Source organism: Lutra lutra, chromosome 1, assembly GCF_902655055.1.
Source record: "Lutra lutra chromosome 1, mLutLut1.2, whole genome shotgun sequence".
NCBI lineage: Eukaryota > Metazoa > Chordata > Mammalia > Carnivora > Mustelidae > Lutra > Lutra lutra.
The window spans coordinates 212863487-212874530 of NC_062278.1; the positions used below are offsets into that span (position 1 = coordinate 212863487).

The 11044-nt window shown below is 38.3% G+C and overlaps 1 pseudogene; it reads left to right on the top strand.

The window, feature by feature from the left end:
• Positions 1-960: 960 nt before the first annotated feature.
• On the top strand, positions 961-1911 carry LOC125083371 (olfactory receptor-like protein OLF4; annotated as a pseudogene).
• Positions 1912-11044: the final 9133 nt, after the last annotated feature.

The window sequence follows — 11044 nt, forward strand, 5'->3', positions numbered from 1 at the left end:
CAGTATTCAGAGCATGGGTACCAGGGCTCATATATTCCAAGGTGACTCTTATTGACAGAGCCCAGAACTCAAGCAACAGAAGTTACTAATGGGGGTGTCCATTTTGACTCATGGGATATCTTTATAACAAAATTAAGAAAGTCCTACAAAATTAATACAATGAAGATAGCCTGTATCTTGAAGTTTCAGCTGATCTGGGGTGACTGCTTCATTCCTCAGCACACACTGCCACCATCTTTCATCATCTCCCTTCTTGCTTCTTCCCCTCCACACCCTGCCTTTTTCTTTCTTTGTTTTTGTTTGTTTGTTTGTTTGTTTTTGTTTGTTTCTTTGGGGTTTTTGAGCCTTGATTTTCTAAATCAAGCAGCTTCCTTGGGGCTTTGACGCTGACCCTTGCTCCTGTTGGGCACACACTTCCTGATATAACCTCAATCTCCTTCAAGGTCCTGTTTACATGTCACCTTCTTTGCAGGTCTTGTGTGGAGGTCCAGTATAAAGAAAAATAACACCCCATCAATTCTCTCCTTTATACCTGCTTTCCTTGTCTTCACAACTCCTGTCACCATCTGACATATTGTTTGATTTTAAGTATTCACTTATATTCTCTCTCTATCATAGGATTATAAGGATGTTGTTCATTAGCATCCTATATTCATCATCTAAACAGTGCCTGGAACATGGTAAATACTCAACATGTATTTCTCAAGGAATGAAAAGTATTATATTATCAGTAAAATGAGAGTCTACATTATGCTTGGGGAACAGACTAAGATGGAAATGGAATTTTTTAATGTGATGTCCTCATGGGATGAGACCTCACATATACATTGAAGTTTATTTCCTGGTTATTATTTCCTGGTTATAAAATATAAGTGGTAGCACTTACACTATGTTAAAAAAACACTTGTTTGTGTGAAATTAGTCATTTGTTTTCTATATCTTGATAGTTACTCCCAACCCATGGAGCCAGGGAACCTTACAGGAGTTTCAGAATTTCTTCTTCTGGGATTTTCAGAGAGACCAGAACAGCAGCCCCTCATATTTGGGCTTTTCCTCTCCATGTACCTGATCACTGTGTTTGGAAACCTGATCATCATCCTGGCTGTCAGCTCTGATTCCCACCTCCACACTCCCATGTACTTTTTCCTTGCCAACCTGTCCTTTGTAAACATCTGTTTCACCACCACCACTGTCCCCAAGATGCTGATTAACATCCAGACTCAGAGAAAATTGATCACTTACAAAAGCTGCCTCAGCCAGATATATTTTTTTATACTCTTTGCAGGATTGGATGTCTTACTCCTGACTGTGATGGCTTATGACCATTTTGTGGCCATCTGTCATCCCTTGCACTACACAGTCATTATGAACCCCTGGCTCTGTGGTCTTCTGATTCTGGGGTCCTGAATCATAAGTGTCCTACATTCTTTGTTAGAAAGCTTAATGGTGTTGAGGATGTCCTTCTGTACAGTCTTGGAAATTCCCCATTTCTTTTGTGAACTCAATCAGATGATCTAACTTGCCTGTTCTGACACCTTTCATAATAACATGGTGATGTATTTTGCAGCTATGTTCCTGGCTGGTTGCCCCTTCATTGGGATCCTTTACTCTTATTCTAAGATAGTTTCCTCCATATGTGGGATTTCATCAGTTCAGGGCAAGTACAAAGCATTTTCCACCTGTGTGTCTCACCTCTCAGTTGTCTCATTTTATTGTACCAGCTTAGGAGTGTACCTCAGCTCTGCTGCCACTCAGAGCTCCCACTCAAGTGCAGTAGCCTCAGTGATGTACACGGTGGTTACACCCATGCTGAACCCCTTTATCTACAGCCTGAGGAACAAAGACATAAAGGAGGCTCTGATGAAAGTCTCTGGGATAGCAGGTGTTAAAGGGCTAGTTGTCCTGGGTTGAGGAAGTGCTCATGTTTGCCTGACCCAAATGTTGACATTCTTTGGTCAGACTGTGGAAATGGAGAACACCTCTTCTAACTCTTTTCTTGAAATTTCTACTTTTTTAATTTGACCTTTGCTACAATATATGTAACTCAATTTATTAAGCTTTGTGTTACCTCTGATACCTAAGAGACTTTGTCATTAGCTTACTCTCTCAATGTTGTTCCTAACTTTGGGTGTGAAATATTTGGACACTCTTGCTTATTTCAAAGGACTACATGGATGTGCTAAGAATAATTTCTTCTCAAATAAAATATATCATAGTGAGTATTTTATCTTTGGTTGACTGAATACTACTCCTATGGGAGATCTACTCTTGGCCACCACAGCTATTTATATAAATTTATAACAGAGACAAATCTGAAACTACTGTGTTTCACTTTTGTGTTCATTATTCCTTTCTATATCACTACCCTAACTGCTCTTCCTGAGAATGCAAACTTTGACATACTGGTGGTTATAGCTGATGAAGGGGATTTTTCTACACATTAGGATCCTGTTGTTACACAGCTTGTGTCCACCATGCATACCACAGTCACTGGCAAAAGAAATAATAGAATCCATGTCTCCAAGTGGAACTACACAGAAAGACAATATCGGGAAAAATGATAGACACAATATGGCCTTAGAATGTCACTTGACTTTAAGGATGATGAAGCAGAAATATTAAATCATACATTTATTGCTATGCAAAATATTTCTTTCTCAGGCATTTCATCCACTCATTGAATTATAAAATATCAGGGTCCATTTATAAAGTATATTCATGGGGCACCTGGGTGGCTCAGTGGGTTAAAGCCTCTGCCTTCAGCTCAGGTCATGATCTCAGGGTCCTGGGATTGAGCCCCACATCAGGCTCTCTGCTCAGCAGGGAGACTCCTTCCCTTTCTCTCTCTCTGCCTGCCTCTCTGCCTGCTTGTGATCTCTCTCAAATAAATAAATAAGATCTTTAAAAAATAAAGTATATTCATTAGTATGTAAGATTGGTAGCATTTTGGGGGTTTTATTATTATTTTCTGGATTCTGACTGAAATTTTCCAGTGCCACATACAAACATGATTCTTTCCATTTCTCTAAATGAAATATCTTCACTCTTTGAAATTTTACCATAACCTCTAAAGTGGCAGGGAATTAACAATAGTAGTATCATCCACTGTATATTATCCTTATAATCACAGGATAACTCACCAGCAAGTTTAGATTCCTGTTCAGGTATGCGATTCAGAGTAACAAGTTGTGTACATACATACATGTCCTTTCAGCCTTTCCATGTTACCTCAATGAGGCCTCAAAGGAGTAATTTTTTAATACAATTACATGAGATAATGTTGAAGAAAAGAGTAGTTATGAAGGCTACCTTCAAGTATTCAGAAAAATGCCTAGATACATAGTTTTTCATAAAGCCAAACACAAACAAGTCTTCCAGCAGTGTTGGAGCAGATGATTATTTTTCTCCATTTGAGCACCATATACAGTGGTTAGCTAGTGTTCTGGGCCCTGCTCTGCTCTGTTGTGGCAAGATCTCTGCACAGCAGAAACCAGAGAGGTTCATGTATCAGTGCAGGGTATGAGCTCACTGAATTATTGAATGGAGTGAAGAGCACGGTAACCTCTGCTATTTCATTTTTTTTTCTTTCTTACTAAACATGTCTTATTAATAAAACAAATGGGAAGGTGTGTATACACTATATATTGATAATCTTACAATTGTGTATCCACTTGGATATTTATAAAAACACTGAAGGGCAAAGAACATTTTAAAATGTAGGTTTAGTATTTGTATTTGTTGTTCAAAAAGACACGTTTTTCAAAGAAAACAGTGAATAATATTCCATTGTATATACACACCACATCTTCCTTATCTATTCTTCAGACGATGGACTTTGGGCTCTCTCCATAGTTTGGCTACTGTTGATAATACTCTTAGTAACATTGGGGTGCATGTATCCCTCTGAATCTGTATTTTTGTAACCTTTGGATAAATAACTAGTGGTGCAATTGTTGGATCATAGGATAGTTCTATTTTTAATATTTTGAGAAACCTCCATACTGTACTCCACAGTGGCTGCACCAGTTTGCATTCCCACCAAAAGTGCAAGAGGGTTCCCCTTTCTCTGCATTCTTGCCAACACCTATTGTTTCTTGTGTTATTAATTTTGGCCATTCTGACAGGTATAAGATGGTATCTCATCATGGTTTTGATTTGTATTTCCCTGATGATGAGGATGAGTACTGGGTATTGTATGTAAGTGATGAATCACTGAATTCCACTCCAGAAACCAATACTGCACTCTATGTTAACAACCTAAAATTCAAATAAAAATAAAACAAAGTAATAACAAAAATGATGAAGCAAAAAAAAAGAAAGAAAGAAAGAAAGAAAGAAAAGAAAAATGCCTAGAATAAAAAGCATCAGATTGTTACAAATGCTCTCAGTTCCTCCTGACTTGATAATTATCAGTTGGCTATTGCTGCATACAAAGCATGTTAAAATAAGATGGCTTAATATAAAGTCTTTATTATTGAAGGGGATTGTAGTCTAGAGAGTTGTTCGGAAATCTTCAGGGCTCCTCATGAGTTTAAAGTGAGTTGGGAATCTCTACACTGTGTTTCTAAGGTTCATCCATGAGGTGTGTGGCTGTACTGTTCTTCTGTCTTGAACAATTGATGTCATTTTACTCCTCTTATATATGTGGGCTAATCTTCTAGTTGCAAAAAAATGAGTTTATCAAAAGTGAATTGTCTTAATTTAATCCACTATTTTAATATCCACATGGAAAATTTGCTTTTTCACAGTTGGAAGGCAGTTCCCCACTCCAATAAGTGTGACAATTAACCATGCACCATTTCTGACCTTGAGTCATGCTTCGCAGGGATTTTTAAATTCCAATTTATTTACTGTAGCATTACTACATTCAATAAACTGAACATATTAAAATGTATAACTCTAGGAATTGAAAGAGTCATTGAAATATCAGGAGATGCACTTTCATTGTTCCACTTACAGAGAACTCCAAAGGGTGCATAATAAATCTAACTGCTTTGTTAGGTAATTGTTAGGGTATAATCCTTCCAGCCTTCATTTTCTTCTAAAGGCAATGATGAATCATAAACCTAACTTCAAGGGATGCTATGAGGAGAGATGAAATGAGTGGACATTGTTGGGTGCAAAGATTTTTCAAGAATAAGAGTTGTGTGTATGTAAGTGTATGTATATTCATGTACATTTTTATCTCAAGGAAACAAAATCACATGCATGATGTACATGAACAAGGCTCAGAACCCTAATTATAACTCATTACAACCTATCATTTGTGTCAAAAGAAAGCTTGAGGGAAACTTGAAGGGTAAAGAAATGAAAAGAATGAACATTTGCATGTACAAGAAATTCTAGGAATGTAGAAATTTAGACAAAAAATTTAGAGTAGAACATGCAGTCTTAATTTTAACAATGAAATGGTTTTCTGTCTTACTGCCCAGAGCCCTCAAAGACAAAACCACGTTGACATTTATGCAAGGAGAAATTATTTGTACCAGCTAATAGGGCTGAATATCTCCAGACTGACTTTAAATTTTTCTTCTACTTATGGTGGGGTTTCAACACAAATGCCTTTCCCAAAGAAGCTAGGTGAATGAATTGAGAGGCTTAAATTTGGTTTCTTAAGGACACCAGGGTGGTTCAGTCAGTTGAGCATCTGTCATCAGCTTGAGCCATGATGCCAGGGTTCTGGGATCAAGTCCCACATCAGGCTCCTTGTTCAAAAGGGACCCTGGGGGTACCTGGGTGGTGCAGTGGGTTAAGCCTCTGCCTTTGGCTCATGTCATGACCCCAGGGTCCAGGGATCAAGCCATGTATCAGTCTCTCTGCTCAGCGGGGAGCCTCCTTACCCTCTCTCTGCCTGCCTCTCTGCCTACTTGTGATCTCTCTCTCTGTGTCAAATAAATAAATAAATAAAATCTTTAAAAAACGGGGAAAGTAGCCTGCTTTTCCCACTGCCTGTCACTCTCCCTGCTTGTATTCTCGCCCTGCCCCACCCCTGCTCTCTCTCTCTCCATCTCTCTGGCAAATAAGTAAATAAATAATCGTTTTTAAAAAGCTTTTATTTATTTATTTGACAGAGGTCACAAGCAAGCAGAGAGGCAGGCAGAGAGAGAGGGGGAGGCAGGCTCCCCGCTGAGCAGAGAGCCCTATGCGGGGCTCTATCCCAAGACACTGAAATCATGACCCGAACCAAAGGCAGAGGCTTAACCCACTGAACCACCCAAGTGCCTGAGTAAATAAATAATCTTTAAAAAATCAGTTTCTCCAAAGAGAATTTAATCAGAGAAATACCGTTGTCACTTTCCTATTGCTACTATCACCAGTTACCACATTGAGGGTTTAAAAGAAACAAATTTATACTCTTCCAGTTCTGGAAGTCAAAACTGAGAATGAGTGTCATTGGGCTAAAGTCAACATGTTTCTATAGACACAAGAGAGCATGAATTCCTGATGAGTTGCATGATCCTTATCACTATATATTTTTTTAACCACAAAAGTGCATATCCTTCTAAACTCTTCTTGGTACCTGAACAGGATCCTCATTAGAGTCACTTTTTAAAATTTATTTATTTATTATTTATTTATTTATGAGAGAGAGAAAGAGCTAGAGCAGGGTGAGGGGCAGGATGAGAGGCAGTGAGACTTAAGCAGACTCCCCAGTGAGCATGGAGCCCAAAAGGACTCAATTCTATCACTCTGAGATCATGAGCTGAGCTGAGTCCAAGAGTTGGGTGCTCAACCAACTGAGCCACATAGGCAGCACTAGAGTCACTTTTTAAGACTTTTCCAAAATGAACTTGAATAACAAAATGATCATGAATGTTGCTGCATAGCAAGCCATCCTGAATCTAAATGACTTGATATAATGTCTTCAGTATCAAGCGGAATTGTATGGTTGGCAATGAGTTGTTCTATTCTCCATTCATTTCCTCAAGAGTCTTGAGTCAGCTGAGTGTCAGCTTGGGGTACTCTGCTGATCTCTCCAGGGCATCCTAATATAACTGGGGCTTGGCTAGCCATGGTGACCTTGGTTTGGAGAACTGGGCTCCGCTGTACATGTCCTCACTTCCTCTGGCAGACCATCCAGCTTAATTTACTTTTTGGAGACAGAGTTCCAAGATAGAGCAGCAGAAATGCACCAAGGCTCTAAGGTCCACTGTCACTCCTATCATATTCTGCTGGCCACAGCAAATGAAAAATCCTAATCCAGCCCAGATAAAAGGTGAAGGAAGAGTCTCCACCACCTGATGGAAAGTACTGCATGCACTGCCATACACATGGCTACAGAGAAAGACGGGGATGTGGGGCCAACTCTGCAAACAGTCTATCACTGGTGTAGATTTTAATTTGAAATTTTTTATGTCCATGTTCACCTTCACCAGTGGAATGATCTCAGAGAACACAGTGAGATTGAATCATGTGTCTACTGGACAGTTATGGAGATTCTACTCTAGAGGGTCAGAGTTTCTTTCAAAGGTAACTATTTCCTACCACCCCTTGCCTGTAGATCACCATTCCTAGTCTAAGAAAAGATCAAAGCAATAAAAGAGCTTCTTTCCAGAAGCCTCAGACAGACAGGTACCTTGTATGTAACTCACTGAATGATGGAGTTAAAAACTGTTATATCACTGATACTATCTTCATGGTGTCCTTATATAAATACTGTTTTCCCATTGATTGACCTTTCCATTGAAATATTCATAATGGTTTTCATCTTGGTACTGTGTTTTACTTTTTTTTTTATGGGGAGGTTTCCACTAGAAAGAGGTTACCTTTGAAATGCAAATAGAAGACAGACAAGAATCTTAGCATCCATAATCATCAGTGATATTGGTCTGAAATTGTCCTTTTTGGTAGGGTCTTTGCCTGGTTTGGGGATCAGGGTAATGCTGGCTTCATAGAAAGAGTCTGGAAGTTGTCCTTCTGCTTCAATTTTTTGAAACAGTTTCAGGAGAATAGGTGTTATTTCTTCTTTGAAAGTTTGGTAGAATCCCCCAGGGAATCCATCAGGTCCTGGGCTCTTGTGTTTTGGGAGGTTTTTGATCACTGCTTCAATCTCGTTACTAGATATCAGTCTATTCAGGTTGTTAATTTCTTCCTGGTTCAATTTTGGGAGTTTATAGTTTTCCAGGAGAACAGTGTGGAGATTCCCCAAGAAATCAAAAATAGAGCTTCCCTATGACCCTGCCATTGCACTACTGGGTATTTACCCCAAAGATACAGATGGAGTGAAAAGAAGGGCCATCTGTACCCCAATGTCTATAGCAGCAATGGCCACGGTCGCCAAACTGTGGGAAGAACCAAGATGCCCTTCAATGGACGAATGGATAAGGAAGATGTGGTCCATATACACTATGGAGTATTATGCCTCCATCAGAAAGGATGAATACCCAACTTTTGTAGCAACATGGACGGGACTGGAAGAGATTATGCTGAGTGAAATAAGTCAAGCAGAGAGAGTCAATTATATGGTTTCACTTATTTGTGGAGCATATCAAATAGCATGGAGGACAAAGGGAGTTAGAGAGGAGAAGGCAGTTGGGGGAAATTGGAAGGGGAGGTGAACCATGAGAGACTATGGACTCTGAAAAACAATCTTAGGGGTTTGAAGTGGCAAGGGGTTGGAGGCTGGGGGAAGCAGGTGGTGGGTATTAAAGAGGGCATGGATTGCATGGAGCACTGGGTGTGGTGCTAAAACAATGAATACTGTTATGCTGAAAATAAATAAATAAATTATAAAAAAAGACAGACAAGAAAATATTTTTCTTCATTTTTCCAGTTTTACTGAAATGTAATTGTCTTGAGCACACTATGAAGGTGCATACACAAGTGTGTCTTTCCACAATGTCAGCTTTATTCAATCATAAACTAAAGTTAAATCATAATTAAGGTAGTTTCAGGATTCCAAACTTAATAACAATTCATCATTTGATTAAACTTGGCTTCTTAAACAGCACTCAAAGCAGGACAGATGACAAACCACAAACTAAACAAGATAACAGAAGGGTGTAGGAAGTTAGAGAACAAAATGCAAAGTCTTTCTGTGGCTACACGGTTGAGATAAGGACTCAGTCTGGTCTGGGTCACCTCTTGGCACTTACTGATTCTTGTGTAAAACAGTGAAGGATCTCAGTTCTGTTCAGAGATCAATCGGGCAGAGCCTCTGGGGGAACTTCCCTTTATAAGGGTCAGACATAGAGGGGTCAGGTCTGAAGAGTCTAATAGTTTGCTGCCAAAATCCTTCCTTTTTTTAAGGGATTAATCCTTTTTCAGGTTCTTGAAGACCTCCTCTGGTTCTTATTATCAGTTCTGCAGTGTGAGCTGTCAGTTGGTCCCAGGGATAACTTAGCTGAAGTACCTTAACCACTTACATCATTGCTTGACACGGGCCCCTGCCTGACACAGGCTCTGGCTTGAAATGAGAGATTCCATTTTGCTCTCTATAGTAACAGACATACAAAACTGTGAAAGTTTAAGCATACAACTTTGTGATTTCATATACATGTATGTTGTTAAATGATTATCACGATGGGTTTGTGAGTACATCCATCACTTCACATAGGTACCATTTCTTTTTTTGTAAGAACAATTGATGTCTATACACTGTTAGCAACATTCAAATATACAGCACAATATACTTGTCCATAATGACCAGGTTGTACATTAAGGTCCCAGAACTCACCTTATGCCTGAAGGTTTGTAGGTTTTCACAAGAATTGTCTCGTTTTCCCAAACCCCAGCCACTGGTAAACATCAACTTTCTGTATATATGTGTTCAGATTTTTGTATTTCACGTATAAGTGAGATCATGCAGTATTTGTCTTTCTCTGTATATTTCACTTAGCATAGTGTCCTTGGGGTCTATCCATGTTTTAGCAAAAGAAAGGATATCCTCCTTTTTTATTAGTGAACTCCATTGTATAGCTATGCCACCATTATTAATTCATCTGTCAATGGATACTGGGCTGTTTCCATGTCTTGACTATTGTGAAAAATTCTGCAATGAATATAAAAGTACAAATATCTGAGATATTAACAAGCATGTGGGAATTAAACCACACCAACCATGAATAGCTGATGGGTGAAAGAAGAAACCAAAAATCTTGAATCAAATGAAAATGGAAACACAGCTATCTAAATTTATCGGATGCTGCAAAATACCTCTAAGAGTTTATAGCAATAAATGCCTACATTAGGAAAAATTAAATACCTTAAGAATTTAAAAATAAATAAATAAATAATAAATACCTTAAGTAAATAACCTCATTTTGTGATTCACAGACCTAGATAAAGAAGAAAAAACTAAGTCCCAAGCAACAGAGGAAAAAAAATAATTATCAGAGATTACATAAATGGTAAGACCAAAAAGCCAACAGAAAAGATTAACAAAGCTAAGATGTGATTTTTGGAAAGTGAAACAAAATTGACAAAACTTTAGTTAGGCCAAAGAAAAGGAGTCAGGGAGAAACTGGAAATAAATAAAATTAACAGCAAAAGATGATACATTACAACCCACACAACAGAAATACAAAGAACCAAAGCATGAATAATTTCATTCCAACAAGTTGGAAAACCTAGAAGAAATTGATAAATCCTTAGAAATGTCAAATCTACTATGAAAAAATTAGGAACAAATAGGGAATATTAACAAACCAATAATGAGGGGGCGGAGCAAGATGGCAGAGGAGTAGGAGACCTAAATTCCATCTATATGTATCTATATATAAATATATATATATATATATATATATATATATATATATATATATATATATAAGCAAAGAGAAAGCCTAAATGTAACAAGAAAGGAATAGAGAAAATATACAGTAACATACAGGCAATACAATGGCACTAAATTCATATATTTCAATAGTTACCCTGAATGTAAATGGACTAAATGCCCAATCAAAAGACACAAGGTATCAGAATGGATAAAAAATAAGACCCATCAATATCTGTCTACAGGAAACTCATTTTAGACCCAAAGATACCTCCAGATTTAAAGTGAGGGAAATCGGGAGGAGAAGTGAGTTGGAGCAAATCGGAGGGG